Raw genomic sequence first — 24,482 nt, 5'->3', positions numbered from 1 at the left:
CCACACCTTGTTTGATTTTTCTGATCAAAACCCTGTTGACAAGTTGACATTTCAAAATGAAACACCAAAATGTCGATTCTAATAAAAGAAACCCCAGCATCTCAATTTGTCAAATCATTTCAATTCAATCTTTCTTTTTGCATTTTGACATTTCCCATTCAGAACTTTGGTGTGAAGGAATTTGATAGTTCAGCTTTCCCTTCAAATTCAGAAAAGAAACTAATTTGCAAAACTTCCCATGGAATGAAAATTAAGTTTTCTGACCAGCTCTAACTAAGAAAAAAAATCTTAGTCTGGGGACTCACATGCTGAACTACTTACGTCAGAAGAGAGTCCTGATTCTGCAGTCCTTGCTCATGCCCTACTCCGGTGGATTCCTGATCAGCCTCTGAAGATGCTGTGAAGTAGGGGACATGCAGAAATCACGCAAGTAATTTTGAACAGTGTTTTCAAAAGAGGTTAAGGAATGGGAGTTCCATGCCTAAATCTTTTTGGCTCCTCTGACAATCCCACCCTTTAAAATTCACTTGGTTTTCTTTTCCCAGCACAGAAAAGGAGAGGAAATTACTTTGCCCATTTCCTGGTTGATTGCTACATAGTTTGGGTTGGTATTTTCAAAGGTACCTAGCACAGAAATCTGTTCAGCTCCCATTGAATATCAAGGGAAAGTTAGGTACCTAACCTGCTTAGAAATGTCTGAAAATCCCACTAGGTGCCTATCTGAGCCTTTAGGCACCTAAACCCCTTTGAAGATTTGGTGTTAAATTCCCAAGTCACTTTTTAAAATGGGACTTAGGTTCCCAAGTTACTTAGGTGCTTTTAAAAAATGTACCCATTGATTGCTTCTTATTCCCTTAGGACCCTTTAAAAATTCCAGGCTTAATGCAAAAAAGAAATGTCACATGAGTTGATTTTCCCTTCTGTGTTCATCCATCATTATTTTCTCAGCTGTCAATAATGACCTTATTAAATTCTTCTTCCAATAGCATGTACACAGATGAGTTGATACAATCTGTCTAACACTCCATAGATGTAAAAACCTGTGAATTAGAGATAGGTAGTTCTTAGTGTGATAACTCATCTTGTCAGCTGTTGCATGAGATTTCAGTTTTACAAGGCACGGTGTAAACCAAGTGGCCCCCAGTTCTGCTGTCCGCAGCACAAGTATTTACATTGATGTATTCTGCTCCTGTAAATGAATTTATATCATATCAACACTGGAGTAAATGAAATATCAATGTGGCCAAAAACTGGGAATAAAACAGGTCAGGAAACCTTCAGCAAAACGGAAAAATGTGAATGCTGAACTTTCTCAAGGGAACATATCTTGGCAAAATTTTCATGGGAAAAGCTTTCTTGGGTCCAGGAAAGAATTTCTCATTAAAACCAGAGAGAGAGAGAGAGAGAGAGAGAGAGAGAGACCAGCCAACCAACCTGCTCCTGAATATTAGTAGCCTGATGATGAGAGCACCAGGTTCAAGTCTGTGTTCTGCCTGATTCAGACCAGGGAAGCTTACATCCCACCTGTGTGTGGGATCTCAGTTTCTCCTTTTGGAGCTGCTCCACTTTGTATAAATAATTAAATATACACTGGCCCAGAGAGGATGAAACAGAAGCTGACTCTGTAGCTCGGGAGACAGGGGGAGGGGGTTGGTCATAAATCTTTGAAAGGTTTCAGCCTGGTCCTGATCTGGAACAGGACATTTTTTGAAACTCAAAATGGTCACAGGATGGTAATACCATTTTCTGCCCACCTGCAGCTGGGGATCCAGCTAGCTAGCTAGCTCTGCTCTTGTACCTTACCAATCTGTTCAAATGAGAACTCTCCACATGTATTGTAAAGAAAACACAAGATGATCTTGGTATCCTCTCTCTTCTTCCCACTTTCACCCATTTTTAGAGAGTTTGAGCAGCAATTAAGCCCCCAAATCCCATAGAAATTCAAAGGGTGTTAGGCACCTAACTCCCTTTGGCTCCTTTCAAAAATCCCAACCTAATTCAATTCAAATTGTTTCCTTGCCTTTGGTTTAAATTATTGTGTTCACCAGCAAGTGAGTAGGTCCAAGGCAGGACACACTGGCTAAGAGTCTCTGGCCTGTGTTAGGGGCAAATTCCTATTAGATGATCATAATGGTCCCTTCTGGCCTTAACATCCATGAATCTATTAATTTGCAATATCAATTTTAGATCTTATTTAATGGCAATCTATCTGGCCTACCTTGGACAGAAGGGACAGACTCATCTCTGGCAGCAAAGAATAAATGTGTACGACAACCACTACAGATATTTATGTCTCCTGTATGATCACTGGGACCTAATCCCTGGTTCTGCTCATACTCAGGGATTCTGAGCCACAAGTTATTTTTAATTTCCGTAGGAAACTCTCCTGTTTTAATTGAGATTAGATAGATTGATAGAAGGTGTGACGGGTTGGATCACAAAAAAACCCTTGGGACTGCCATCTGATGTGCTGAGACTACTTCTAACCCGTTTTCCCAGCCACCTTGGGACTCCAGAACCTTGTCTTGTTTGAGCCAGACATGCTTGCCTGCTGCAAACACAGACCCAGGTCTGAACTACATCCCACAAACTGCAGGCTTAACTAAAAACAGCTTAAGAAGTGTTCTTGTCTCCAACACTCAGGTACCCAGCTCCCAATGGGGTCCAAATCCCAAATAAATTCATTTTACCCTGTATAAAGCTTACACAGGGTAATCTCATAAATTGTTCACCCTCTATAACACTGATAGAGAGATATTGGTGAGGCCTCATCTGGAGTACTGTGTCCAGTTTTGGGCCCCACACTTCAAGAAGTAAGCCTCACTTCAGTCCCCGGAAAAATCATGGAACAGGTCCTCAAAGAATCAATCCTGAAGCACTTACATGAGAGGAAAGTGATCAGGAACAGTCAGCATGGATTCACCAAGGGAAGGTCATGCCTGACTAATCTAATCGCCTTCTATGATGAGATTACTGGTTCTGTGGATGAAGGGAAAGCAGTGGATGTATTGTATCTTGACTTTAGCAAAGCTTTTGACACAGTCTCCCACAGTATTCTTGTCAGCAAGTTAAAGGAAGTATGGGCTGGATGAATTCACTATAAGGTGGGTAGAAAGTTGGCTAGATTGTCAGGCTCAACGGGTAGTGATCAATGGCTCCATGTCTAGTTGGCAGCCAGTGTCAAGTGGAGTGCCCCAGGGGTCGGTCCTGGGGCCGGTTTTGTTCAATATCTTCATAAATGATCTGGAGGATGGTGTGGATTGCACTCTCAGAAATTTGCGGATGATACTAAACTGGGAGGAGTGGTAGATACGCTGGAGGGCAGGGATAGGATACAGAGGGACCTAGACAAATTGGAGGATTGGGCCAAAAGAAATCTGATGAGGTTCAATAAGGATAAGTGCAGAGTCCTGCACTTAGGACGGAAGAACCCAATGCATAGCTACAGACTAGGGACCAAATGGCTAGGCAGCAGTTCTGCGGAAAAGGACCTAGGGGTGACAGTGGACGAGAAGCTGGATATGAGCCAGCAGTGTGCCCTTGTTGCCAAGAAGGCCAATGGCATTTTGGGATGTATAAGTAGGGGCATAGCGAGCAGATCGAGGGACGTGATCGTCCCCCTCTATTCGACATTGGTGAGGCCTCATCTGGAGTACTGTGTCCAGTTTTGGGTCCCACACTACAAGAAGGATGTGGATAAATTGGAGAGAGTCCAGCGAAGGGCAACAAAAATGATTAGGGGTCTGGAACACATGTCTTATGAGGAGAGGCTGAGGGAGCTGGGATTGTTTAGTCTGCGGAGGAGAAGAATGAGGGGGGATTTGATAGCTGCTTTCAACTACCTGAGAGGTGGTTCCAGAGAGGATGGTTCTAGACTATTCTCAGTGGTGGAAGAGGACAGGACAAGGAGTAATGGTCTCAAGTTGCAGTGGGGGAGGTTTAGATTGGATATTAGGAAAAACTTTTTCACTAGGAGGGTGGTGAAACACTGGAATGCGTTGCCTAGGGAGGTGGTGGAATCTCCTTCCTTAGAAGTTTTTAAGGTCAGGCTTGACAAAGTCCTGGCTGGGATGATTTAATTGGGGATGGGTCCTGCTTTTGAGCAGGGGGTTGGACTAGATGACCTCCTGAGGTCCCTTCCAACCCTGATAGTCTATGATTCTATGATTAGCATATTTTCATAAAATCATATAGAGTGCAAGCTCACAGAGGGGTGTCCATGGGGACAGACAGGCAGACAGATAGTTTAAATGGGTGTCATGGGAATAGATAGATAGATGGAAGGGTATGGAAACAGATGGGTGGGTATATATGGGAACAGATAGATAGACTGATAGGAGTGCCTGCACTGCACTGTAAACCTGGGTTGCTGGAATCAGGTCTCACAGCCATGCTAAGGTGCCCATGCTGCTCTGCACAGACCTTCTGATTTGGGTCTGCAGCTTGAGCTATGTCCACACCACAAAATGACAAGGATTGAACCTGAACCTCAGTGGAATTTGGGGTCAGACCCTGCCCCTGTCCCAGGAGGGTCTTAGGGCCTGAGTCAGACAGATTGAGTGTGGACAGCAGGGGGAGGCAGGGCTGGGTGCAAACCCATGCCTGGGTTTAACGGCGCAGTGTAGACGTGGTCTGGCTGCCTTCTCTCTGCCGTGTTTCCCCAAGGCCACAGATGAGCACTGCCTGGGCCCTACTTCCCAGGATTGAGGTCTCCCCTGCACAGCTCTGGGTCCCAGGAGAGGCTGCCGTGGGGAGCTATCCCTTTTTGTTCCACACGCACTTCATGCAAAGAAGAACTAAAAGGCAGATGACACCTTCCCTCCAGTTGTGTACACCCCACACTTCCCCCATCCAGTGTGAGTCCTGCCCGCCTTAGCAGGCCCCTCTCAGCTCTTCCTAGATGGAGCAATTCCTCCAGTCCCAGGGTTTTCCCTCATTTACTCTCTGAACTTTCACTTCAGCCTCCTGGGTCTGCCTCTTCCCCCATCCCCCTTCTGCCCTTTATTGGATATTGCCTGATTCCCCCCAGGTGGGGACCCTTCTCTAACAAGGGCTGGCTTGGCCCCGACTCTCCAGCCCACGGGCACATGGCCCTGTAATAGGCAGATCATCATCATCAGGTTTCTATTATGCCTCTGGCATTTAGGGCAGTGATGAAGCTCCTCCATTCCTGTCTGTTTCTGGCAACTCTTTCAATGGTTCCCCAGCTGTGCCCCAAGTTTTTCAGCTCAGCTTCCACGGCTCTTCACCATGTTGTTTTCTGGCGGTTTTCTCTTGCCTTCAGGTGTCCATTGTATTGCAACTCTCATGATGGAATCAGTTTCCATCCGAAGCACATGACTGATCCGTCTCTATCGCCTCCTTGCAATGATGGTGCTCAGATCCTCTTGGCTGCACTGTGTCAATAGATCTTGGTTTGAGATTGTTCTGAGCCAAAAGATACAGAGGATTTTTCTGAGGCAGGTTGTATGGAATGAAGACAGTTTGGATGTGCCATACTTTCTCTGTCCATTTAATGCCTCTTGGCATGTCTTCTGTTGTATGCCGCTTTACCCAGTTGATGGCAATGTTGAAGAGGATTGCAGACATGACACACCCCTGACGTACTCCTGTTTTGTCTTCAAAACTGAGCTCACTGTGATCAAGACTGCACATAAAGTTGCAATAGAAGCTTTTGATGATGTTGATAATATGGAAAGGAATTCCATATGCCCGCATAATACACCATAGGCTGGTCCTGTGAGTGCTATCAAAAGCCTTGTCAAAGTCTATGCAATTTATGTAGAGTTGCCATTGCCATTCTAAGCACTCTTCTATTATGCTTCGTAGAGTGACGTTCTGGCCTGTGCATCCACGCCCTTTCCAAAAACCAGCTTGCTCTTTTCTGAGAATGCTAACAACTGCCTCTGATATAAACTGGACTATGATCTTACACAATACTTTGCTTGGCACAGATAAAAGTGTGATACCATGCCAGTTATTACAATCACTGAGAGTTCCTTTCTTTGTTATCTTCACTATAACCCCATTGGTCTACTCATCTGGCACTTTTCTCCTTTCCCAGACTGATGTAAATAGAGGTGCTAGGATAAATGCTGCTAAGTTAGGATTTACCTTGAACAATTCTGCATTCAAGTTATCCTTGCCAGGAGCTTTCCCATTTCTTAAGGATTTGGTGGCTTGAATGATCTCTTCCTTAGTTGGGATGTTTCTGTTGATATCAAGATCTTCTTCTGCTTCCTAGACATTTGCTTTCTCTTTAGTTGGCTCCCTGTTCAGCAATTATTTGAAATGCTCTGTCCAGCGCATTTCTTTGGTTTTTCTCTTGGTGTTGAGCACTTCAATCTTCATGCCAGTAGCTTCCTTTCAGCTTTCATCACTGGCAGTCATATGGGTCATTGACTCCTGAAGGCCATCACACACAGTAATGGTTGATATCGCTGGCGTTGTTCCCGTAACATATTTTTCTTTTTTACAGGACAGGGTTGTTAGCCCTGTGCCTAACCCCCAAATTGGAGGACCAGGGTATCTGTTCGGTCCACACAGACAAATCCGGAATGGTTGAACTGACCAGGAGCAAAAAGCCCCCGCCAACACAGACTCTGGGGATCATTAGAACACGCAAGCTGTCCCACCGCAACAAGGCACGGATACCAGAGGACAGGCAGAGATAGGGCAATATAGTTCAAGTGGTGCAATTTCTATGTGTAGACAAACCTTGACACATTTATTCCTCACACCTGCCACGAAGGGGACAGATAATGGGAGGTGTGACAAGAGAGATGACAGAAAGAGAAGACTCAGTTTATTTCTTTTATTGCACGGTACTCTTGGTGACAGATACACAGTTATTAGGGTCACTGGGAAAATAGAGAAACACTAGAAGAAACTGGTGGAAAGCATCCCCTGGGAAAGGTCTCAGGATAGTGGTTTGGCTATAAATGTACAGGGTTTTCCCATAAAAGGCCAATGTTAGGCACCCAAATCCTATGGGCAGTGAATGGGAGTTGGGCAACTCACACCCTTTGGTCCCATTGTCAAATATAACGGACATGGTGGAGCAGATCGGGCACTGGACTGGGACGCTGGATCGTTGGTTTCCTTGCTCGAGCACACAGTGATTCCAGCCCTCTGGGACTCACAAACCCAGCTTGGCTGCAGCAAACCCTGCAGTAGTGCTCACCTGTGGCATCTTATATAGGTCCTAAAAAGGCTGGGGTCACAGGTTTTAAGAGGTCTCTTAATCTCCAATTTCTCCCACACGTGTGACTCTGTAAGAGCATGACTTGAAGGCCAATGAAGTTCAGGGAAACGTGACCTGGGACTACAGTCAGCTTTGGTTCAGGCCCTACCCAAGCCCATGTTATATCTGTTTTAACCCAAGGAAACTGACCAATTAGCATGGTCCAAACATGAATGTCTGCAAGCTTTCCTCAGGGTCTCCTGGGCCTCTTTGTTTCTCAGGCTGTAGATGAGGAGATTGACCACGGGAGTAAGGATGGTGTAGATTGCCAGCAGATCGAGGGACGTGATCGTTCCCCTCTATTCGACATTGGTGAGGCCTCATCTGGAGTACTGTGTCCAGTTTTGGGCCCCACACTACAAGAAGGATGTGAAAAAAATGGAAAACATCCAGAGGAGGGCAAGACAAATGATTAGGGGACTGGAACACATGAGTTATGAGGAGAGGCTGAGGGAACTGTGATTGTTTAGTCTGCGGAAGAGAAGAATGAGGGGGGATTTGATAGCTGCTTTCAACTACGTGAAAGGAGGTTCCAAAGAGGATGAATCTAGACTGTTCTCAGTGGTAGCAGATGACAGAATGAGTGGTAATGGTCTTACGTTGCAGTGGAGGAGGTTTAGGTTGGATATTAGGAAAAACTTTTTGACTAGGAGGGTGGTGAAACACTGGAATGTGTTACCTAGCGGGGGGGTAGAATCTCCTTCCCTAGAAGTTTTTAAGGTCAGGCTTGACAAAGCCACTGGCTGGGATGATTTAGGTGGGGGTTGGTCCTGCTTTGGGCAGAGGTTGGACAAGATGACCTCCTGAGGTCCCTTCCAACCCTGATATTCTATGATTCTATGATTCTATGACAGACTGATCTTTCTTGAGGTTGCTCAGGGTGTCGGTGGTTGAGAACATATAGACAGTCAGCAGATTTGCATAATAAATGCTCACCACAATGAGGTGGGAGGAACAGGTGGAAAAGGCCTTTTGCCTCCCAGCGGTGGACGGGATCCTCAGGATGGTGGCGATGATGCAGACGTAGGACATCAAGGTAAGAAGGAAAGGGACCAGTGAGAAAATCAAGTTGAGTGCAACAGCCAACATTTCCATCTGCTTAGGGTCATTGCAGGAGACTTTTACACATGGGATAAAATCACAAAAGAAATGGTCAATAACGCTGGGGTCACAGAATGTTAACTGAGATATTGACAACATTGTTATGCTACCACCTAGGAATCCACTTATCCAAGAGCCACCTATGAGCTGCAGGCAAGACCTGTCACTCATACAGACTAGATAGTGCATTGGATTGCATATAGGTAAATACCTATTGTAAGACATCACCGAAAAGAAGACATTGTGCACCTGCTAGACAAGCAAAGAAATATAATTGTGTGAGAAACCAGTGTCCTGTCCCCTGTCAGGAGACTGGCCAGCACCTTGGGCAGGACGGTGGATGTGTAGCAGGTCTCCAGGCAGGACAAGTTCCCCAGGAGGAAGTATATGGGGGTGTGAAGGTGCTGATCAGACATTACCAGCACAATGATGAGGATGTTCCCAGCCATAATCACAATATAGATCACTCTAAACAGCAGGAAGAGAAGGATCTGCAGTTCTGGGACATTCCCAAATCCCAGGAGGATTAATTCTGTGATGGACATTCCATTTCCCTGTTCTTGGTTCGCCAAGCGGTGTGTCTATGGGAAAGAAATGAACTCTGACACATAAATAAGGATTCATTCAATAAATTCACTCAATAAAACATCAGCATTATTTTCATTTTCTCACTCTGCTGGCTATCACAAAGATGGGTGAGTGGAGAATGGAGGCCAGGGGAGGGGAAAAGCCAACTCTTAATATTTGGGGTAGATTATATATCTGACCAGACTTCCGGTTCAACAAAACATTAATCTCTCTGGAAACAGATGGCACCAAGCGCTCAAATACTATGGTGATGGAGCTTATCGGTACAACAGTACAGAAATGTGTTGGTTCAAATAATCACATGTTTCACTACCTGGTGTATGAGAGCAGAGCAATGGCCTTTCTAGATTGGAGATCCATGTGCAAAATGGGACAAGATTTGATATTTTAGAGGAACCCACAACAAAGAAAAAATCAGTCAACTAAGGCTGGGATTTGCAGTGTGTGGGGAACCAACTCCAAGTGAATTGCAGTGGAAAGGGGCTTCCTAGCTCTAGAAGACCCATTTGAAAGTTTTTATCATCAGACAAATGCCTCTCCTTTCCTAGGACTATACTTCATTGTCCTGCAGTCGGACACTGTACACAGAGAGAAGTGAGTAGTAAAGGACTCGATAGCACTCATCACCATGCATTTTTTGACATGCCCAAACCCCTCTAGGGCTTATGTCTCACCTTCCCACCCAGTTTCCATTGGCGCCAAAGTTTGGCGCTGTCGCCCATTTTGAAAAAAAAATTGTGCATGTTTGAATGGGGGAAATGTTATGTTTGGCTACATTGAGAGCAGTTTAAAGTTTGGGTAAGGTTTATTGAAGAAAGGTGATTGAGTAAGGATAGCTGTTGTTAAAGGGCAGGTTATTAAAGAAAAGAGAGATGATGGTATGCTATAAAAGAATAGAAAATGTAATAGATTGAAAGATTAGAGTGAGAGACATTTGGGTAAGGTTATTGGATGTGATTGAATAAGGAGATCCGTTATTAAAGAATAGAGTGTTTGTGTTATTGAACGCATGCAGAGCGAAACATTTTACCCCTCTGATTGTGAATAGGGGAAGTGTTGTGCTTGGATACATTGAGAGAAAAACGGTTATTAGATGTGATTGAGTAAGGAGAGCTGTTAGAGTGTTTGTGTTACTGAACACATGCAGAGCAAAACATCCTACCCCACCGACTGTTGGTAGTGAAATGACAGCTGTTCTGGGCAGCGCTCCTGGGAACTAGCCCCTCCTTTTGGTGGACCAATCAGCGGTTGTTTTACAGCTAGGTCACAGAATGCGCTTGTGGAACCAATCCTGTAGTCCCAAGCTTTAGAGAGGAACTTTACCTTACATTAAAAGCTATAAAAAGAGGATTAAAAAGGAAATTTAGGAAGTACCTGATAAAAAGGTGAATAAAAAAAGTATTAAACAATATTAAAAACTAGGGCAAGACATGTTGAGCAAGCACATGGCCAAAAACTGGCTTAAAAAAACAATAAAAACTAGGGTTAAAAAGGAAATTTAGGAAGCGCCTGATCAAAAAATGAATAAAAAAGCATTAAACAATATTAAAACCTGTTTAGTAAACACACGGCCAAATGTTAGCTAAAAAACCCATTGAAAGATATAAAAGGGAAATTTGCTAAGCACGTGATAAAAAAAAGTGAATAAAAAAGCCTTCAGGATCAGGGTAGATTAAAAGCAAGAACAGAGAAAAGATAGGGAGCACATGGTTGAATTAAAGAGAGAGAGAGAGAGAGATATTTTACCTTGCGTGTCTATCTGTAACATGAGGCAGCTGCACAGTTTAGAAATGTTCAGACTTGTTCTCCCCGCCTGTGGATCAGGCCAGTCAGAGGTTGTTTTACAGGGGCGGCGTTATAGAGTTTATTTTTTGGAACCAATTTTACAGGCCTATGATCCCGCGCCCCCTCCCTCTTTAACAGCCTTATTCTTATCTAAAGAAAGAGACCTCCAGCGTTTTCTCCGCCTTGTATTTTTTTAGAAAGGAGTTTTCGTAAAAGTTAAAACCACACGCTTTTAGCAACAAGCGATTTTTAAAAGTTTTTTTCTAGGGTTTAGGCTAGCACTGGTTATGATGTTTTCTAGTAAGCCCAGTATAAAAGAACAGGCTTGTGCAGCGGATTGCTGTGATTGGAAGAAAGAAGGCTGCTTTTTATCAAACACAAGGTAGTTATGTTAAGTTTTGTAATGGAGCAAAGCTCTGCTTTATGTTGACTGGGAAAGGCCCAGCCCTTTACTTACAGGGGTGTTTCAATAAAATGGAGCAGGCAGAATTACCCCAGGATTTTAGTAACAGGCAGTTTATATTTTTCTTATTTTGTTAACCCCTGAATCAGAGAGAAGAAGCTTGGTTTTTGGTTTTTTTTGTTGTTGTTGTTGTTTTTTTTCAATGGCAGTTGCCTCAGAGGGATATTTTTTGCCCCTCCTTAAAGGCAGCTGGCTCTGTGTAACGAGGGATTTGGATGTGCTGGGCTACTCAAAATCAAAGTGTCTAATACCCTTGTTTCCAACTGTCACGGATTCAGAGGGAAATTTCTTGGTCCCCTTCAACGTTTCTTCTTGAGGGATAACACTTGATAAGTCTGTCAATACACATAAACAAAATGTTTTTAGCACATAAACCTGTATGTTCTTTCTACTAACAGCCACAAACATATCACCTGTACATATATTCCACACAACCCACCCCTTTACACTAAATACCTTGTAAAGAACTAAAGCGCTATTCCCCCTTACGCCACACGGTGGCAGTACAGCTCCAAAATTCTCAAGGAGGCTCAGCAAAACGCTTTTACAGTCAAACCTTTGGGGCAAAGGTAATTTCTTTTTTTTACTAACAACAACAAACCCTAGAAAAAACGTACACTATTTCAAACACATATTTAAAAACAAACCGTACCGTCTTCTGTCATTTCAGAAAAACCTATCTGTTGGTTTTGACTTCCATCTTGTTCTAAATTTAAAAAAATAAACTCCTTAAAACCATTTCTTTTAAACATAAACCATAAACGTGTAACATATTAAGCAGCTTCCCGAAATTTAAAACTTCTAGTGCAGAATCTGGTATGTCAAGAAAAAAGGCCTCGTCCTAGTTGAAAAAATACGTATATTAACTTTTAACTGAGCACAACACAGGTATAGAACAGGGGTAACACACACCATAGTCCTTTTTCTTACCCTGTCCTTGCTTCCCATGACACCAAAAGTCTTGTATCAGTGGTGTGTCTTTAACATCCTTGTCCAGTTTTCTGTCCCTATTTATAGGTTTAAACCTGTTGAAAAAAGGACTTGGGGCCCCTAAAATTTAAAACCATGGGGTGTAAGGGTCATTTTTTTATAGAAAAAAAGACGGGGGAACAAAGGGGCTACATACCTTAGCTTTAATGATTAAAAAGTTCGTATTTTCTATAGTAAGTGTGTTTAAACTGTTAATAGAAAGACACTGTAAATGGGGATATGCCCATTAACGTATCTGTAACCAAAAGTCTTTAAAAGCTACAGCCTTTATTCTTTACTTCAATTTATTTAATTGTTTATAGTGTGTGCTGGTCAGCATTTGTTACAGGGGTCTGTTTGTTTCGATAAGAGCAGAGCAAGCGGCCTCTAAAGGAAAAAAAAAAAAAAGGCAGGAATCCTGGGCTACATTCTTTAGCTTCCATGGTTCAAAAGGTTTTATTTTATACAGTGAGCTTATTTACAGTTAAAGTTACTGTTCTTTTCAGTACAAGTCTTTGGTATCCTTTTGTTTTAAAAACAGGCCTTGGGCTTTCTTATTTCTGATCACAATGGCTTCTTTTTTCACATTGTTTTTACTGACCATGTTAGTCTAAAACTTTTTTGTGTTTTTAAACCCTAAACTATTTCTGCAGGCTTACCTTTTATCAAAACCCTTATGCCCATGAGGCTAAATACAGGTGTATGTTATTTGAAAGGTTTCTTCCTTTACAAAACTTTCACCTCACTTTGTTAAAAAGTAAAAAAACAAACAAAAAAAAACAAAAAACAAAAAACCAAGCTTCTTCTCTCTGATTCAGGGGTTAACAAAATAAGAAAAATATAAACTGCCTGTTACTAAAATCCTGGGGTAATTCTGCCTGCTCCATTTTATTGAAACACCCCTGTAAGTAAAGGGCTGGGCCTTTCCCAGTCAACATAAAGTAGAGCTTTGCTCCATTACAAAACTTAATGTAACTACCTTGTGTTTGTTAAAAAGCAGCCTTCTTTCTTCCAATCACAGCAATCCGCTGCACAAGCCTGTTCTTTTATACTGGGCTTACTAGAAAACATCATAACCAGTGCTAGCCTAAACCCTAGAAAAACACTTTTAAAAATCGCTTGTTGCTAAAAGCGTGTGGTTTTAACTTTTACGAAAACTCCTTTCTAAAAAAATACAAGGCGGAGAAAACGCTGGGAGTCTCTTTCTTTAGATAAGAATAAGGCTGTTAAAGAGGGAGGGGGCGCGGGATCACAGGCCTGTAAAATTGGTTCCAAAAAATAAACTCTATAACGCCGCCCTTGTAAAACAACCTCTGACTGGCCCGATCCACAGGCGGGGAGAACAAGTCTGACCATTTCTAAACTGGGCAGCTGCCTCATGTTACAGATAGACACGCAAGGTAAAAAATATCTCTCTCTCTCTCTCTCTCTTTAATTCAACCATGTGCTCTCTATCTTTTCTCTGTTCTTGCTTTTAATCTACCCTGATCCTGAAGGCTTTTTTATTCACTTTTTTTTATCACGTGCTTAGCAAATTTCCCTTTTATAGCTTTCAATGGGTTTTTAGCCAACATTTGGCTGTGTGTTTACTAAACAGGTTTTAATATTGTTTAATGCTTTTTTATTCATTTTTTGATCAGGCGCTTCCTAAATTTCCTTTTTAACCCTAGCTTTTAATGTTTTTTTAAGCCAGTTTTTGGCCATGTGCTTGCGCAACATGTCTTGCCTTAGTTTTTAATATTGTTTAATGCTTTTTTAATTCACCTTTTTATCAGGTACTTCCTAAATTTCCTTTTTAATCCTCTTTTTATAGCTTTTAATGTAAGGTAAAGTTCCTCTCTAAAGCTTGGGACTACAGGATTGGTTCCACAAGAGCATTCTGTGACCTAGCTGTAAAACAACCGCTGATTGGTCCACCAAAAGGAGGGGCTAGTTCCCAGGAGCGCTGCCCAGAACAGCTGTCATTTCACTACCAACAGTCGGTGGGGTAGGATATTTTGCTCTGTATGTGTTCAGTAACACAAACACTCTATTCTTTAATAACAGATCTCCTTATTCAATCACATCCAAAACCTTACCCAAATGTCTCTCCCTCTAATCTTTCAATGTATCATATTTTCTATTCTTTTACGGCATACCATTGTCTTTCTTTTCTTTAATAACCTTCCCTTTAACAACAGCTCTCCTTATACAATCACCTTTTTTCAATAAACCTTACCCAAACTTTAAACTGCTCTCGATGTAGCCAAACACAACACTTCCCCCATTCAAAGACGCACAATTTTTTTTCAAAATGGCCGATGGCACTAAACTTCGGCGCCAATGGAAACGGGGTGGGAAGGCGGGACATAAGCCCTAGAGGGGTGTGGAAACCTGTTAAAAATGCATGGTGATGAGTGCTATCGAGTCCTTTACTACTCACTTCTCTCTGTGTACAATGTCTGACTGCAGGACAATGAAGTATTGTCCAAGAGAAGGAGAGGAATTTGTCTGATGATAAAAAACTTTCAAATGCCTCTTCTAGAGATAGGCAGCCCCTTTCCACTGCAATTCACTTGGAGTTGGTTCCCCACACACTGAAAATCCCAGTCTTAGTTGATTGATTTTTTTCTCTGTTGTGGGATCCTCTAAAATATCAAATCTTGTCCCATTTTGCACATGGATCTCCAATCTAGAAAGGCCATTGCTCTGCTCTCATACACCAGGTAATGAAACATGTGATTATTTGAACCAACACATTTCTGTACTGTTGTACCGATAAGCTCCATCACCATAGTATTTGAGCGCTTGGTGCCATCTGTTTCCAGAGAGATTAATGTTTTGTTGAACCGGAAGCCTGGTCAGATATATAATCTGACCCAAGGATCAAGAGATGGCTTTTCCCCTCCCCTGGCCTCCATTCTCCACTCACCCATCTTTGTGGTAGCCAGCAGAGTGAGAAAATGAAAATAATGCTGATGTTTTATTGAGTGAATTTATTGAGTGAATCCTTATTTATGTGTCAGAGTTCATTTCTTTCCCATAGACACACCGCTTGGCGAACCAAGAACAGGGAAATGGAATGTCCATCACAGAATTAATCCTCCTGGGATTTGGGAATGTCCCAGAACTGCAGATCCTTCTCTTCCTGCTGTTTAGAGTGATCTATATTGTGATTATGGCTGGGAACATCCTCATCATTGTGCTAGTAGTGTCTGATCAGCACCTTCACACCCCCATATACTTCCTCCTGGGGAACTTGTCCTGCCTGGAGACCTGCTACACATCCACCGTCCTGCCCAAGGTGCTGGCCAGTCTCCTGACAGGGAACAGGACACTGGTTTCTCACACAATTATATTTCTTTGCTTGTCTAGCAGGTGCACAATGTCTTCTTTTCGGTGATGTCTCACGATAGGTATTTACCTATATGCAATCCAATGCACTATCTAGTCTGTATGAGTGACAGGTCTTGCCTGCAGCTCACAAGTGGCTGTTGGATAGGTGGATTCCTAGGTGGTAGCATAACAATGTTGTCAATATCTCAGTTAACATTCTGTGACCCCAATGTTGTTGACCATTTCTTTTGAGATTTTATCCCCCTCGTAAAACTTTGCTGCAATGACCCTAAGCAGATGGAAATAGTGGCTGTTGCACTCAACTTGATTTTCTCACTGGTCCCTTTCCTTCTTACCTTGATGTCCTACGTCGGCATCATCGCCACCATCCTGAGGATCCCATCCACTGCTGGTAGGCAAAAGGCCTTTTCCACCTGTTCCTCCCACCTCATTGTGGTGAGCATTTATTATGCAAATCTGCTGACTGTCTATATGTTCTCAACCACCGACATCCTGAGCAGCCTCAAGAAAGATCTGTCTGTCATCTACACCATCCCTACTCCCCTGGTCAATCTCCTCATCTACAGCCTGAGAAACAAAGAGGCCCAGGAGACCCTGAGGAAAGCTTGCAGACATTCATGTTTGGACCATGCTAATTGGTCAGTTTCCTTGGGTTAAAACAGATATAACATGGGCTTGGGTAGGGCCTGAACCAAAGCTGACTGTAGTCCCAGGTCACATTTCCCTGAGCTTCATTGGCCTTCAAGTCATGCTCTTACAGAGTCACACGTGTGGGAGAAATTGGAGATTAAGAGACCTCTTAAAACCTGTGACCCCAGCCTTTTTAGGACCTATATAAGATGCCACAGGTGAGCACTACTGCAGGGTTTGCTGCAGCCAAGCTGGGTTTGTGAGTCCCAGAAGGCTGGAATCACTGTGTGCTCGAGCAAGGAAACCAACTATCCAATGTCCCAGTCCATTGCCCGATCTGCTCCACCATGTCCGTTATATTTGACAATGGGACCAAAGGGTGTGAGTTGCCCAACTCCCATTCACTGTCCATAGGATTTGGGTGCCTAACATTGGCCTTTTATGGGAAAACCCTGTACATTTATAGCCAAACCACTATCCTGAGACCTTTCCCAGGGGATGCTTTCCACCAGTTCCTTCTAGTGTTTCTCTATTTTCCCAGTGACCCTAATAACTGTGTATCTGTCACCAAGAGTACCGTGCAATAAAAGAAATAAACTGAGTCTTCTCTTTCTGTCATCTCTCTTGTCACACCTCCCATTATCTGTCCCCTTCGTGGCAGGTGTGAGGAATAAATGTGTCAAGGTTTGTCTACACATAGAAATTGCACCACTTAAACTATATTGCCCTATCTCTGCCTGTCCTCTGGTATCAGTGCCTTGTTGCGGTGGGACAGCTTGCGTGTTTTAATGATCCCCACAGTCTGTGCTGGCGGGGGCTTTTTGCTCCTGGTTGGTTCAACCATTCCAGATTGGTCTGTGTGGACCAAACCGATACCCTGGTCCTCCAGTTTGGGGATTAGGCACAGGGCTAACAACCCTGTCCCATAAAAAACAAAACATGTTACAGAAACAACCGTTGCCAGAAACAGACAGAAATGGAGGAGCTTCATCACTGCCCTAAATGCCAGAGGCATAATAGAAACCTGATGATGATGATCTGCCTATTATAGGGCCACGTGCCCATGGGCTGGAGAGTTGGGGCCAAGCCAGCCCTTGTTAGAGAAGGGTCCCCACCTGGGGGGAATCAGGCAATATCCTATAAAGGGCAGAAGGGGGATGGGGGAAGAGGCAGACCCAGGAGGCTGAAGTGAAAGTTCAGAGAGTGAATGAGGGAAAACCCTGGGACTGGAGGAATTGCTCCATCTAGGAAGAGCTGAGAGGGGCCAGCTAAGGCGGGCAGGACTCACAGTGGAATGGGGGAGTGGGGGTGTACACAACTGGAGGGAAGGTGTCATCTGCATTTTAGTTTTGAATGTTAAGTTAATAAATGAAACCTAAATGGGGGCTGCTGTGATTGGACTGGAAAAAACCCGTGTGGAGTTTAGTTAGGGAATGAAGAAGGGAAACTGAGGTGAAGGGCTTCATTCTGGCCTTCCCTGAGGCCTCGAGTAGTCGCCGTGAGGGGGCCACTCATCTAATATGACTGGACACAACTACACTGAGGTAAAACTGCTTGTATCAGGATAGTTCATTCCGAAGGGGAATAAGCTATACCAGTCCAAGGGACCTCGATATTGGGTCGCTGTGTCCGCGCTAGAGGTTGTACTGGTAGAACGATTTCCAAAACAGAAGTCACACCACTAACCCGAACAGTGATCCTGGTGCAAAATCTGTGTGGAGACCTCGCGTAAGTGAGTCTCTGTGAGTCTACGTCAGCACGTTTGTGGCTTTGAAAAGATCTGCGGGAACCCAAGGAACCTGTTTGTCTTCTGCATTAAAATGGCGTGCAGAGAAGTGACGCTGATATGCCAGGTCAAAAACAGCTGACTGACGGGAAGAGGCCTGACTGAATAATTCAGTTTACATAGGTGGGGTGCGTCTACACTGCAGCCAGGGGTGTGAATGGCATCTCCTGTAGCCGCTCTAGCTGTGCTCTAGCTCGCTGACTAAAAACAGAAACCACGGTACCAGCTTCAGGGCCAGCTGCACAAGCAAGAATGTACCAGGGCCAAGGGGCATTGGGGGCTGCAGAGATCAGAAAGGGGCAGTTGTACTGTATCATGGAGTCTAGGGAGAGCAGAGGGTGAAGTTTGGTAAAGGCGTGGCCATGGTGTACAATGGGCATTAGGAGGAAACCAATGTTTTCTGTATCTTTTCTATAGATCTCTAAATGGCAGCAAATCACAGTGAATGGTAAATAGCCAGTAATAATGATTAAACCCCTGATTTCAGTTAAAAAAATATTCCTTCAGGTATGGAGTCAATCAACTTGGAATTTACAATTTAAGCCACGGTCAGAGAAGATTTTGGTCTGTCTCCGTATTCTAGCCAGTTTCAGATTAGACATGCATCCTTCGAAGAGTTAAGCAATGGGATTGCATCCCTGACTGCAATATGAAATGAAAATTCTGGTCCTGAATAGCTCTAATAATGAGAAAATCACCCCCACATTTCTTACAAATTTCATAAAGACTTGTTTGAACAAAAAAGTTCATAAAGACCTAAAAGTGGCAAATTCTTCAATAAAAAAACTTCAGAAACAGACTCCAATGAGAGACTGCTGAATTGGAATTACTTTGCAAACTGGACACCATTAAATTAGGCTTGAATAAAGACTGGGAGTCGATGTGTCATTACACAAAGTAAAACTATTTCCCCATGTTTATTCCCGCCCCCGACTGTTCTTCATAGTGTTCTTGTCAACTGCTGGAAATGGCCAAACTTGGCTGTAATCAATATAAATGAGACTCAGTGTTGAGGCTGCCGGACGTCTTTGAAGCCTCTGGTGCTTGCTGATGCTGGAGACAGCTCGAGCTTGACAATCCCGGTGCTTGGAGCTCCTGCGGAGCTGTGCAGGGCACACGGGACACCCAGGGTCCTGCAAACAGGTCGGGGACTGGTGCAGCACAGCAGTGTAGCAATATTGCAAGCCCCTTAAGGCAGAGACCATCTTCTTGTCCAGTGCCTGGGGTCCTGGTCTGTGGCCGGGTGCTCCGGTGATACAAACAAACACACAGTAACACGGCTCCCCACAGCGGAGTCAGTACCAGTCCTACTGACTGCACTGCCAGAAGTGCCACCCCATGGCGGCCAGAACCGGAATCCGGCACCGGTCTCTCAGGCCTTTAGTTGCTCAGCTAAAATGGACCCTGGATCCAAGAATTCCCTGGAATGGTGCTTTCCTTTAGCCAGACTCAGATCTGCTGGGTGAGGTTTGGTGAACAGTAAAATTAAAATGTGTCCTCTTAGGAGTGACCCTGAATGCTCCATCAGTAACACCAGTTTAACATGCTTGTAAACTCCATTGAGGCAGTGTTGCTGAGTGGCAAGCGCTGTGGATGGGGACTAAAGAGTCCTAGGCTCTGTTCCTGGTGGGTGGCCCTGAGCAAGTCACTTCCCTTTTATGTGCCTCAGTTTCCCCATGGGTACAAGGGGGGTCACGATAAAGCACTTTGAGATCTATTGGAGAAAATGCTAAGACTTAGAGGATTTTATGTATTACCTTTGATTTACAATTTTGTAAGTATGAAGAGATTCAGTTCTACTGACCAGAGTACACCTAGAAATGAGAGAAGAATCAGATTCATATTTTAAATTTCCAAAGTTTAGCATTCATGTACTTGAGTGTGTTCACTAAGATATAATGCACACATAAAATCATGGAATATCAGGGTTGGAAGGGACCTCAGGAGGTCATCTAGTCCAACCCTCTGCTCAAAGCAGGACCAACCCCCAATTTTTGCCCCTAAATGGCCCCCTCAAGGATTTAACTCACAACTCTGGGTTTAGCAGGCCAATGCTTAAACCACTGAGCTGTCCCTCCCCCTGGTAATTACATAAAACAGTAATTTATTTTTTTTTAAAAATAACAGACTAATTCTTTTTATTAAAAAATGTCTTTTTGGCTGGGATTTGCAAAGGTGCATAAAAGAGTTAGGCACCCAAATTCTATTGACTACCAATGGGATTTGGGAACCGAACACCTTCAATTCTTTTGAAAATCTGACCTGAGCATCAAATCAGTCTGTGAAAGGGGTAAATATTGTTTTCCTCATCTGCAAAATGTGGCTACTGAGACATAAGCTGGTTCAATGCCAGAGCTGAGAATAAACCCCACTTTGACTCACCAGCAGACATTCACCCAATCTATAGTCAGAATAGGCACCTTCAAATGTATGTGACAATCATCTCTAATGACTAAAAGGTGTGTCAATTGTTTGACTACACTTGGGGTTCAGTCTTAAAAAGACCAAGAGACCAAATAATCAAACCTAGCCAAATGTATTGTCTAAAGATAAAGCAATACAATACAAAAAGGAGACATACCTACCCTTCCAGGAAGCAAATTCTCGCAGGGTGTTCATGTTACTCAAAAGGTGTGCTTCAAAAATATGCATTTCAGCTAGCAATATTTATGTTATGATTTTACAACTTACAAAGCCCTTTACTGGTCACTAGAAATCCAACCCACCAGTGTATAATAGTTCCTAAACTTACGGTTTTGCTCTGTACTTTGCTTATCTCTGTTTTTGGGTACTATGTGCCAAACCAACCAGGTATAGAGGTTCATCCCAGTCTGTGCTAGGACATACCATTCATGCATCATGTCTTTGACAGGCATCCTATTTCCTAATGCCAAAGCTGGCTTCAGGTTTGCAAAGTATTGGGGGATCCTCCACATGAGTGAACCGAATTGTGGGGAGACCATAATGTATTCAGTTAACATAACTTCCCAACACATATATATATATACATCAGTCAAAGTTCCCCTGAGCCAATGCTTCATAGATACAACGTATATTATAGCAATATCATCTGCATAATACCCAGTGATGTGATGAATTCTTCACCCAACATGTATGTATTGGCTAACACCTCTGTTGGGAACTACTCCCACTAAAGTCACTGGAAAGACAGTCGTTCAGTGACCATTAGATGAAGCCTGTGGCCTGAGATTTTCAAAGAAATCTAAGGGAGTTAGGGCCAGATTTGCACCTAAAAATGTAGATAGATGACTACTGGATTTACATAAGCACATGAGACGGTTAGGTGTCTAACTTCATTGCAGGTCAATAGTTGGGGCTATATTGTTAAAGTTATTCAGGCACTTAGCTTCCATTAAATACCTTTAAAAATCTGGTGCTAGGAACCTAACCTATTTAAGCAATTTTCTAAATCCCACTAGGAGCTTTAAGATGCACAAATACCTTTGGAAATGTTAGATCCCTGATGGCCACTGACTTTCAATACGAGTTGGGTACCTAAATCCATTAGGCCCCTTTGAAAATCTTAACCTGGATGTCTTGTCCATTCTCTGTTGTTCATTACAAATGCTAGTTACATAGTGTACACAGGAAATACAGAGACTCCAATACCACTAGTTTGGGCCTAGTCAAAGAGAGAAACCTAGAGGTATCTAACCCCAGGCCATTGTGTTATCACGCTATTAGATGTTCCAGGAGACGCAGCGGGTTCTGGAAGCCACAGCATTGTTGTTTTTTTATAAACCAGTTGATATTGCATAGAATAGAACCCACCCCAAAGAAATGCCCAGGAAATGACAGAGCATTCTGCAATATGGGAGGAATGCAAGTGGCCCTGATTTTACCAAGACAATGTATGACTAATAGGCCTCCTGGCCCTGAAGGCTCTGACAGCTGTGTGACCAGTGATCCTTGTATCATGTGTGCTGCTGTTCTGTAAAGGGACATTGTAGTGGGGCAGTTACCCCGCTCCTGGAAAAAAAAAAAAAAGGTTAAAGGCTGATTGGGGAGGCAGCCACAGTTGTGGCTGCACCCAATCAGGCCACACCTGGCCCTGTTATAAGGGTTCAGGGAGGAGCTGGGTCACAGTCTCTCTCTAGCTTTGGAGAGAGATGGGCCTTGCTGCCTGGAGGAACAAGGGTACCTGAAGCCGGGCAGTGCTGGGGAAGGGCAAAAGGAGTGGGGGATCTCCAGCCTGGCAATGGGCTAGGCAGGTACTGGAGCTGCAGAGGTGCAGCCTGGGGATAGGCAGATGCAGCTGGTCCTTTTCCCTTGCCAGTGATGGGTGGCCATTACAGATTGCAGTCTGCCCCAGAGAATAGGGGCTAGATGATGACTGGCAATACCCACTGAGGAAAGGTGGGTATAGAGGGTTGGGGGTTCCCCTGGGAGGGGAGACCCAGATTGTGGGGGTACTGCTGGGGCAGAGCCCTGAGGTAAAGGCCACCGGGGTCTGGGAGGGACATGGGGGACTGAGGTAGATGAGACACTGGCCAGCAGAGGTTGCTCTGAGAGCTGGAATTGAGTTAATTCCCAAGGCAACCAGCAGGAGGTGCTGCACTGGTGAGTCTGGGAACTGCTACAGACATGCTCCAGCATTATGAAGAGAGAGAGTGTGGTCCAGTGCAGAGGGCCTAGGCACGCTGGTGAGGTAACCTGGGTTTTGGTCCCATGTTGAATTGTTGTGTGACAGTGGGGAAGTCTGTTGATCTTGTCCGCCTGAATACACCCTTCAGGACAAGTGTGCCTGCCTTGCACACTGCAGCCACTAGGTGGTGCTGTTGTGATATTAATAATAAACCCACCAAGACAAATGGAGGTTTTACAGCGGGGGGTCTCAAACTCAATTTTCCTTAGGGCCAGGGCCAGTCTTCAAATCCCCCCAGTGGGCCAGTCATGTCACTGAAGATGGTGTTCAGAAAAGAAAATGTTTATATTGTATTTTTTATTTCAAATTTCTTAGAAATAATAAAACTGTCATACAACGTTATACAATTCTTCGCCTGCCAGAGAGTTCTTAGAGTTTGCCAGACATGTGGCAATGCTTCTGTTCTGTCAGTTTGTTGATGTTTGGCCTCAGTGACTGAGCAGTTGAAACCTTCAGCACTGCAGCAAAGTGTGCGTCAGGTAGTTGTTTGGTATTTTGACTTATTTATATTCATTGGGGGGGGGGGGGAATGATGCTGCCTCCATGGCTGACTCTGCCCAGCGACTAGTGATGCTATCTCTGTCCCTCTCCCCCAGCCAATGGGAGCTGGGGGCGGCGCCTGCAGCAAACATTGCTGGCAGCATGTCTGCCTGTGTCTCTCCTCCACAGGCCAAAGTGGGGAGGTTTTCAGGCCGCAGATGGCCCATGGGCCGGGACTTTGAGACCCCTGTTTTACAGCCTGTCAGGTCTTATGTCCGTTGAGCTCCCCTTCACTGATTGTACATATAATGCCCAGCACACTGTTGCTCTGGCAACTTTTGCATGCTACTACACAATAAATCTGGGGATTAAAGCTGGAGTGACTTGCAGAAAACTGCATTGCTGCAAGGACAGGAATGATAATTACAGCCATTGACTCACCACCATTCCTTAATTCCAGATGTCCACTGAGTTCAGGGCTGCCACACAGATGTATGGCTCACAGGGCCATGCCCTCACTGGAACTAAACTAACAGAGCTTGTCAAGGTTCCTTCCCCACTCTGAACTCTAGGGTACAGATGTGGGGACCTGCATGAAAACCCCCTAAGCTTATTTTTACCAGTTTAGGTTCAAACTTCCCCAAGGTACAGGCTATTTTACCTCTTGCCCTTGGACTTTATTGCTGCCACCACCAAGCGTCTAACAAATATAACAGGGAAAGAGCCCACTTGGAAATGTCTTTCACCCAAAAATCCCCCCAAGCCCTACACCCCCTTTCCTGGGGAAGGCTTGATTAAAAATCCTCACCAATTTGCATAGGTGAACACCGACCCAAACCCTTGGATCTTAAGAACAATGAAAAAGCAATCAGGTTCTTAAAAGAAGAATTTTAATTGAAGGAAAAAGTAAAAGAATCACTTCTGTAAAATCAGGATGGTAAATACCTTATAGGGTAATCTGATTCAAAACATAGAGAATCCCTCTAGGCAAAACCTTACGTTACAAAAAGACACAAAAACAGGAATATACATTCCATTCAGCACAACTTATTTTATCGGCCATTTAAACAAAACAGAATCTAACGCATATCTAACTAGATTACTTAGTAACCCTTTACAGGAGTTCTGACCTGCATTCCTGCTCTGGTCCCAGCAAAGGCAAAAACACAGACTGAAAGAACCCTTTGTTTCTCTTCCCCCCGCTTTGAAAGTATCTTGTCTCCTCATTGGTCATTTTGGTCAGGTGCCAGCGAGGTTATCCTAGCTTCTTAACCCTTTACAGGTGAAAGGGTTTTTTTCCTCTGGCCAGGAGGGATTTAAAGGTGATTAACCTTCCCTTTATATTTATGACAGAGCTCCATTGGCTTGTGCATATTTAAATGGCATGGAATTAGCTAGCGTGCTGGCCCAGATCCTCTGCTGGAGGTAGTGGTTT

General features: G+C 43.9%; 2 pseudogenes across 2 annotated transcripts in view; both read left to right on the top strand.

The window, feature by feature from the left end:
- LOC311529434 (olfactory receptor 5V1-like) overlaps positions 1-24,482 on the top strand; it is a 504,463-nt pseudogene that overhangs the window by 25,098 nt on the left and 454,883 nt on the right. The window lies entirely within an intron of this gene.
- Positions 14,450-24,482, top strand: part of LOC311529399 (olfactory receptor 10A7-like) — a 329,327-nt pseudogene continuing 319,294 nt past the window's right edge. The window contains exons 1-2 of the transcript in view: positions 14,450-14,482; positions 15,175-15,261. The product of the transcript in view is annotated as an olfactory receptor 10A7-like (transcript). The remainder of the gene's footprint in view (positions 14,483-15,174; positions 15,262-24,482) is intronic.

Source organism: Lepidochelys olivacea, assembly GCF_965140295.1.
Source record: "Lepidochelys olivacea isolate rLepOli2 genome assembly, chromosome: 13".
NCBI classification, from domain to species: domain Eukaryota; kingdom Metazoa; phylum Chordata; order Testudines; family Cheloniidae; genus Lepidochelys; species Lepidochelys olivacea.
The sequence above is the reverse complement of the archived record's forward strand: the minus strand, read 5'-3'. Positions and strand labels throughout refer to the sequence as shown.